Source organism: Bos grunniens, chromosome 19 (assembly GCF_055505025.1).
Source record: "Bos grunniens cultivar Pamir isolate PY7600 chromosome 19, Bosgru_T2T1.0, whole genome shotgun sequence".
NCBI classification, from domain to species: domain Eukaryota; kingdom Metazoa; phylum Chordata; class Mammalia; order Artiodactyla; family Bovidae; genus Bos; species Bos grunniens.
The window spans coordinates 45,167,450-45,175,720 of NC_141183.1; positions in this window are offsets into that span (position 1 = coordinate 45,167,450).

Below are 8,271 nucleotides of genomic sequence, written 5' to 3' on the forward strand. Positions count from 1 at the left end.
AAATGAGTTTCTCAGATGTGCGATGTTTGCAGAGGAAGTGAAACATGGTGTTTATTCCGTGAGCCCTGCATCCTGCAATTAGGAGGTGCCCGTGACCCTCGGAGGGCCACACCAGACTCAAGGCCCCTCCAGGGCTGGGACATGATGTCTTCGTGTGTGTGGGGTGGGGACAGTTAGCAATCACCTTGGAAATGCTCTGCCCTCCCTGTAAGGAAGTGCTGTCTTACCTTAAGGTCAGCAAATCCAGGCTCCTTCCCCAGGTGCCTTGGGGCTCCCTCCCTGTTAACCCTTTGCCTGCCGGTGAACACTCGGGCCCAGCCTCTCTTATTCTGGCCGCACACCTGAGACCCCACTGGGAGGAAAACAACCGGGATCTCATTAAGGCCCAGGAGACTACAGCTGAGCCCAGCCCTCGGCAGCAGGCAGCGTGGTGTGGCTTAAGTACCAGGGACATAAGTCCCCTCCCCCTTCCCTTCTCATCCCACCCCTCTAGGTTGCCACATGTTGATGTATGGCAAAAACCATCACAATATTGTAAAGTAATTATCCACTAATTGAAAAAATATATATATTTAAATATATATAAAGAATCAGAGACAGAGTAGCCTAATAAAATATCTGGGTGTCCTACAACTTGACTTTCTAAATCTGGCAACCTTAATGAGGTGAAAAAGTAAAAATGTTAGTTGTTCAGTGGTATCCTACTCTTTGGGACCCCATGGACTGTAGCCCACCAGGCTCCTCTGTCCATGAGATTCTCCAGGCAAGAATACTGGAGTGGGTAACCATTCCCTTCTCCAGGGGATCTTCCCAATCCAGGGATCAAACCAGGTCTCCTGCATTGCAGGCAGATTCTTCACTGTCTGAGCCACCAGGAAAGTACAGGGGCAACACAAACACCATGAATCTCTGGACCCCTGTGGCCAGTACAGAGGCTCCAGGTGAGGGAGGCAGTTTTTCTCCAGCTCCTTCACACATCTGTCCCATTTGCCTTTCTGCTCTGAGCCTCAAAAGCTGCTCTTTCAAACCTGAGGATTCAGCTGTGAGCCTGGCAGGGCCTAGTTCAAGGGCACATGGGTTGGCAGAATAATGGCCCTGAAAGACAACCAGGTCCTGACCCCCAGTACCTGTGAATGTTACCTTCTGTGGCTTAAGGCAGGGGTCCACACCTCCAGATCTCATACCTGATGATCTGAGGTGCAGCAGGGAATATCATATTCCCTGATGCTGGGAAAGACTGAGGGCAAGAGGAGAAGGGGGTGACAGAGGATAGATGGTTGTGTTAGGTAGGTAGAATAGGGAAAAGGAGTCCAAAATGGCGGTGGCTAAAAGACAAGGAAGGTCCGAGGACCAGAGTGAAGACTTCAGGCAGAACAAACAGCACTCCTGGCTAAGCCCAATTTGCATAGGGCAGGCCCAGGTGGAGGAAAAAACATATAAAAGGAGGAGCCAAAGCGCTTTCTGATGGACTCTCTCTCCCGCGTGCATGCGCGCTCTCTCTCTCTCTCTCTCTCTCTCTTTCTCCCTCCCCACGCACTTCTCCACTCTCTTCTCTTCGGGTCTTGGATTCTCCTCCTATCTTATAAATAAAGTAGAGCTGTAACACTGATTTGCCTAAGAGCTGTAGCACGGTTTGTCCAAGACCTGAGAGCTGTGACGCGCCGAGGGCTTTAATGTCCGTTGCTCCAAATCTTTGTTGTGACGAGACAAAGAACCGAGGAACATACACTCGTGTGACAGTTGGATGGCATCACTGACTCAACGGACATGCACTTGCACAAAGTCAGAGAGATAGTGAATGACAGGGAAACCTGGCATGCTGCATTCCATGGGGTTGCAAAGAGTCAGACATGACTTAGCAACTGAACAACAACATATATATATAATAATATTTATATAATATAAAAATATATTTAATTGTATATTATAAATATACTTATAAAATAATATATTATTATACTACTGATGTGATAATAATAGAAATAAAGTACATAATAAATGTAAGGTGCTTGAATCATCTCAAAACCATGCCCCCTCTCCCTGGGCCCATGGAAAAATTGTCTTCCGTGAAACTGGTCCCTGAGGCCAAAAAGGTTGGGGACCACTGGCATAAGAGACTTTGCAGATGTGATTAAGAATTTTGAGATCATCATTATCCAGCATGGACTCCAAATGCAGCCCTCATATAAGAGAGGTAGGAGGTGTGACCACAAACAGAAGCAAGAAATCGGAGTGATGAGAGGAAGGGGTCACAAACCGAGGCATGCAAGAGGCTTCCCCAGGCTAGAGGCAGCAAGGAAACCCATCCTCCCCTAAAGTCTCAGAGGAAGGGAGAAACAAATTGAACCTAGCTCAGTGAGACCATTTCAGATTTCTGGGCTCCAGAACTGTGAGGAGGTTAATTTGTATTATTGTTTTTTGTTTTTTTTTTACATTTTTATTTGTTGTTGTTTTAATTTTTTTATTATTATTATTTTTTTTACTTTACAATATTGTATTGGTTTTGCCATACATCAACATGCATCCGCCACGGGTGTACACGTGCTCCCCATCCTGAACACCCCTCCCACCTCCCTCCCCATACCATCCCTCTGGGTCATCCCAGTGCACCAGCCCCAAGCTTCCTATATCCTGCATCGAATCTGGACTGGCGATTTGTTTCTTATATGATATTATACATGTTTTAATGCCATTCTCCCAAATCATCCCCCCCTCCCTCTCCCACAGAGTCCAAAAGACTGTTCTATACATCTGTGTCTCTTTTGCTGTCTTGCATACAGGGTTGTCATTACCATCTTTCTAAATTCCATATATATGTGTTAGTATACTGTATTGGTGTTTTTCTTTCTGGCTTACTTCACTCTGTATAATAGGCTCCAGTTTCATCCACCTCATTAGAATTGATTCAAATGTATTATTTTTAATGACTGAGTAATACTCCATTGTGTATATGTTCCACAGCTTTCTTATCCATTCATCTGCTGATGGACATCTAGATTGCTTCCATGTCCTGGCTATTATAAACAATGCTGTGATGAATATTGGGGTACACGTGTCTCTTTCAATACTAATAGATGGAGAAATATACCATGTTCATGGATCGGAAGAACCAATATAGTGAAAATGAGTATACTACCCAAAGCAATCTATAGATTCAATGCAATCCCTATCAAGCTACCAATGGTATTTTTCACAGAGCTAGAACAAATAATTTCACAATTTGTATGGAAATACAAAAAACCTCGAATAGCCAAAGCAATCTTGAGAAAGAAGAATGGAACTGGAGGAATCAACCTGCCTGACTTCAGGCTCTACTACAAACCCACAGTCATCATGATAGTACGGTACTGGCACAAAGACAGAAATATAGATCAATGGAACAAAATAGAAAGCCCAGAGATAAACCCATGCACCTACGGACACCTTTGACAAAGGAGGCAAGAATATACAATGGAGAAAAGACAATCTCTTTAACAAGTGGTGCTGGGAAAACTGGTCAACCACTTGTAAAAGAATGAAACTAGAACCTGGAAAATCCCATGGATGGAGGACCCTGGTGAAAGGTTGTTGTTGAATCACGCAAAGACATTGGGATTCTTGGCCCCCGGAGGAGAAGAATTCAATCCGGGGCCAGAGACGAGGCTTGATCGCTCAGAGCTTTTGTGTAATAAAGTTTTATTAAAGTATAAAGGAGATAGAGAAAGCTTCTGACATAGGCATCAGAAGGGGGCAGAAAGAGTACCCCCTTGCTAGTGTTAACAATGAAGTTACATAACCCAAAGAATGTCTGGAGGTTGTAAAGACCTCATCAGACCTACTCCCATAATTTACATTTTAAGATAACACTGTCCTCAGGCAGGATACATCCTTGTAAAGACCAGGTCTACTCCCATAATTTACATTTTAAGATAACAGAAGGTTTAATCCAGAGACTGTCCTTAGGCAGGATACATTATTGTTATATAATCCTAAGGAATGTGGAGAAAGAAAAAAAGTTTGTCCTTTCTTCCTCCTTGAGAATTCCAGACCCCTCTCTCCGTGGGGACCCCTAGACTCCCTATCAACCCGCCTAGGAAATGACTCTCTCACTAGTGGGCTGCAGTCCATGGGGTCGCTAAGAGTCAGACACGACTGAGCGACTTCCCTTTAACTTTTCACTTTCATGCATTGGAGAAGGAAATGGCAACCCACTCCAGTGTTCTTGCCTGGAGAATCCCAGGGGCGGGGGAGCCTGCTGGGCTTCCGTCTATGGGGTCGCACAGAGTCGGACATAACTGAAGTGACTTAGCAGCAGCAGCAGAACACTTTCTAACACCATACACAAAAATAAACTCAAAATGGATTAAAGATCTAAACATAAGACCAGAAACTATAAAACTCTTAGAGGAGAACATAGGCAAAACACTCTCCGACATACATCACAGCAGGATCCTCTATGACCCACCTCCCAGATTATTGGAAATAAAAGCAAAAATAAACAAATGGGATCTAATTAAAATTAAAAGCTTCTGCACAATAAAAGAAACTATAAGCAAGGTGAAAAGACAGCCTTCAGAATGGGAGAAAATAATAGCAAATGAAGCAACTGACAAACAACTAATCTGAAAAATATACAAGCAACTCCTGCAGCTCAACTCCAGAAAAATAAACGACCCAATCAAAAAATGGGCCAAAGAACTAAATAGACATTTCTCCAAAGAAGACATACAGATGGCTAACAAACACATGAAAAGATGCTCAACATCACTCATTATCAGAGAAATGCAAATCAAAACCACAATGAGGTACCATTTCACGCCAGTCAGAATGGCTGCGATCCAAAAGTCTACAAGCAATAAATGCTGGAGAGGGTGTGGAGAAAAGGGAACCCTCTTACACTGTTGGTGGGAATGCAAACTAGTACAGCCACTATGGAGAACAGTGTGGAGATTCCTTAAAAAACTGAAAACAGAACTGCCATACGACCCAGCAATCCCACTACTGAGCATACACACCGAGGAAACCAGAATTGAATTTGTATTGTTTTAAGCCACTTAGTGCATAGTAATTTGTTGCCAGCTCCACAGGGCTTATGCTCAGAAGGGCCCCACGCTTGGTTTAATGCTCTGCTGGTGCAGTCTTGAAATTCTAATTTTTGAACAAGGGGCCCCACATTTTCATTTTGTACCAGGCCCCGCAGTAGCTGGTCCTGGGGCCTGGTACACCTGCAGCTTCCACCCTTACCCCTCCCCCCAACCCAACACAGCACCTGGAACATCAATGTGACTCCAGAACGGGGCAGAACAGCCTTATTTTCATATCAAAGCAATCACACATTATAGGAGGGCACGAGAAAGTCACATAAATTTAAAAGCTAAAGTGAGAGACTCAATTTTTTTTAACGTCAGGAAGTTTGCACATGAATGTGTGTGTGTGCTGTCGCTGCAGTTGTGTCTGACTCTTTGCAACCCTATAGACTGTAGGCTGCCAGACTCCTCTGTCCATGGGATTCTCCAGGCAAGAATCTTGGAGTGGGTTGCCATGCCCTCCTCCAGGGGATCTTCCCAACCCAAGGATCAAACCCACGTCTCCTATGGCTCCTGCATTACAGGGGGATTCTTTACCACTGAGCCACTGGGGAAGTCCATCGGGAAGGTTACTCCTGGCCAAATGCTCAGGCTCTCAAGGGCTGAGCTATCTCCTTGGCTGTCAGGGATGCCCACCCCAGAGCAGCCCCAGTATTTCCCCCTCAACCCAGTGCACTCTACAATGTCACCACCTCCAGAAGTTTCTGAGCACTGATCACAGAGGGTTAGAGATCTGTTTCTCAGCCTATCCCCCTCAAAACCTCCCTGGGCTCTCCAACCTCCCTCACTGCTCCTGTCCCTAATATGCACAGCACTGTGGGCATACATGGGGCACAGACCCTGTCTGGGACTTATTAGTCAGCAGTTCCAGCCTGAGCTCCAGGGTCAAGGTCATAGCTTGTTCAGCTGGTATTGGAATGAAATTGCATGGGCTTTGGAGTCAGATAGTTGAGGGTTCAAATTTTGACACCACCAAGGACCAGGAATGATTCTTGCAGTCATTTAACTACCACCAAAGCACCTGCTATACGTCAAGAGCTGTTCTAGATACTGGCGATACAACGGCATGTTGGATCATATGTTTTCAACTTGGCATAATTGCCATCTCCTTCTGTAGTCTGCTCTACAAAGGGAAAGATAAGAACCATATTTCCCAGAATCTCCTCCCCTGTATGTTTCTGGGTTCGAGGCTGTCAATGAGACAGATTTAAAGTGGTGGATGGGAAGCTTGTAGCAACTTCCAGATGTTAGTCACTCAGTCCTTTCCAATTCTCTGGGACCCAGGGACTTTAGCCCATCAGGCTCCTCTGTGCATGGAATTCTCCAAGTAAAAATACTGGAGTAGGTTGCCATTCCCTTATCCAGTGGATCTTCCTGACCCAGGGATTGAACCCAGGTCTCCTGCATTGCAGGCAGATTCTTTACCATCTGAGCCACCAAGGAAGCCTACTTGCAGGCAAGTGTGCTAGCCAGCAGCGGCTTCCTGGAAGTTCTTTAAGATTCACAGCAGCTTCTGGGCAGACTCTTGAAAACTACTTTCCTTGTTGCAACAGACTGAAATCATTGGCAACCAATTCCAGTATTTCTCAAAATTCACAGTGGCCTCTTGGAGCTCTCTTGAAAACCATCCACTTTTCCTCTCCCCACCTGTGGCTCCCCACCCCATCTTAACTCCCTTCCAATAATTGTGAGTCTCCAATTCCACGGATTAAAACCCTTCAAAAGTGGAATCCATAGAGTAGTGTCTATTTTCCTGACCAAACCATAGCTGAAAAACAACAGCCCACAAATCAAAGAACCTGTCCTCAGGAGAACTTATACTTCTAGTGGGCAGAGTCAGGTCACAAACAATGAAAGGCATAAATAAGGGTAGGTTAGGGTACTCAGAGGGGCCCTTCTGGAGGCACTGACTTTTGAGTTGAGACCAAAAATGAGCTGAAGGAAGCCACCTGGGAAAGTGCAGGAGACGTTTCCAGAGGGGGAACAGCAAGTAGAAAAGGCCTTGATGTGGGAATGAAGGTAGCATATCCAAGAAATAGCAAGAGTCTCTCACTACTAACCAAATTAGGAGCCACCACTAACACTACCTCTACTTGTTTGAGAATCTATTACTGTCTGCAGTGACCTTACTTAGCGCTTTGCTGACTGGACTATTGTCCATCTATTAATATTTCAACTACAATATAAGTCTATGTGAAGTCTATGTAAGTCTTGTCTTGTTCAACACTCCATCTCTAGCACCTGGCACAATATCTGACCATTGGACATTTAATATTTGGTGAATGAACCAACAGGTGAATGAAATGTGATAAATACCATAATACAGATGGGTTCACAGTATAATGGAAACTCCAAGAAGGGACCACGAACCCTGCAGGGGCTGGGAGGTGGGCTGGGAAGTTGTTTATTGCAGACACCTTACTGACAAAGGTGTTTCTTACCTCTGATAAAAGAGAACTAGACTGACTATCCAAGGGCCTTTGGCTTTGAACTTCTGGCTCTGCTTATCCCAGGACCGTGTTGGGTTTGGTTCAGTCTGGTGTGGCCATTTTTCTGGGCGCTAAGCGGAAAAGCAGTTTCAAGGCCTAATTATTGCTTGTCCTCACACAGTGTAGTTCTCTCATGAACAGAAATCAGCTAAGCTTCAAAATCAGAAATGCCTCCAGATGTATGGGGAGAAGAGGTTTGCTGGGGAAGACATTTGTATTTGCATTGACACAGATCTGCTTGGATGGCAGCTGATACATCAACATTTGTTAAAGCCTGAAACGTTCATCCACTTAGGTTGCCATGGTGACACCCACTATCCAGGATGGGACCAAGAGATGTAGCAACTGAAACTGACCGCAGTCAGGTCACTAAAGTCTCATCCTTCTTCACGGTCCTTCCCTTCTCTCTGCTCCTTCGACCATGGTTTCCCATGACAGTTGAGGCAGAGAGCAAGTGGTTGATAAAGTGACCTCTTTGAAACACAAATCTAATCACGTTGGTCCCCAATTTGATTAAACCAGTCAGGGGCTCCTCTGCTCTTCAATTAAATTCCAAACTCCTGTGGTCTGTGAGACTCTGCGTAAGTTTCCCTGTGACAGCGACAGTTCACTGCCCCAGGTGAAGTCCGTCACCCCGGATACTCCCTCCCAGGACTCAGGGTTTTCCACTCCAGCCCAGCCTACAGTGTATCATGACACATTCATTTGTTCACCAT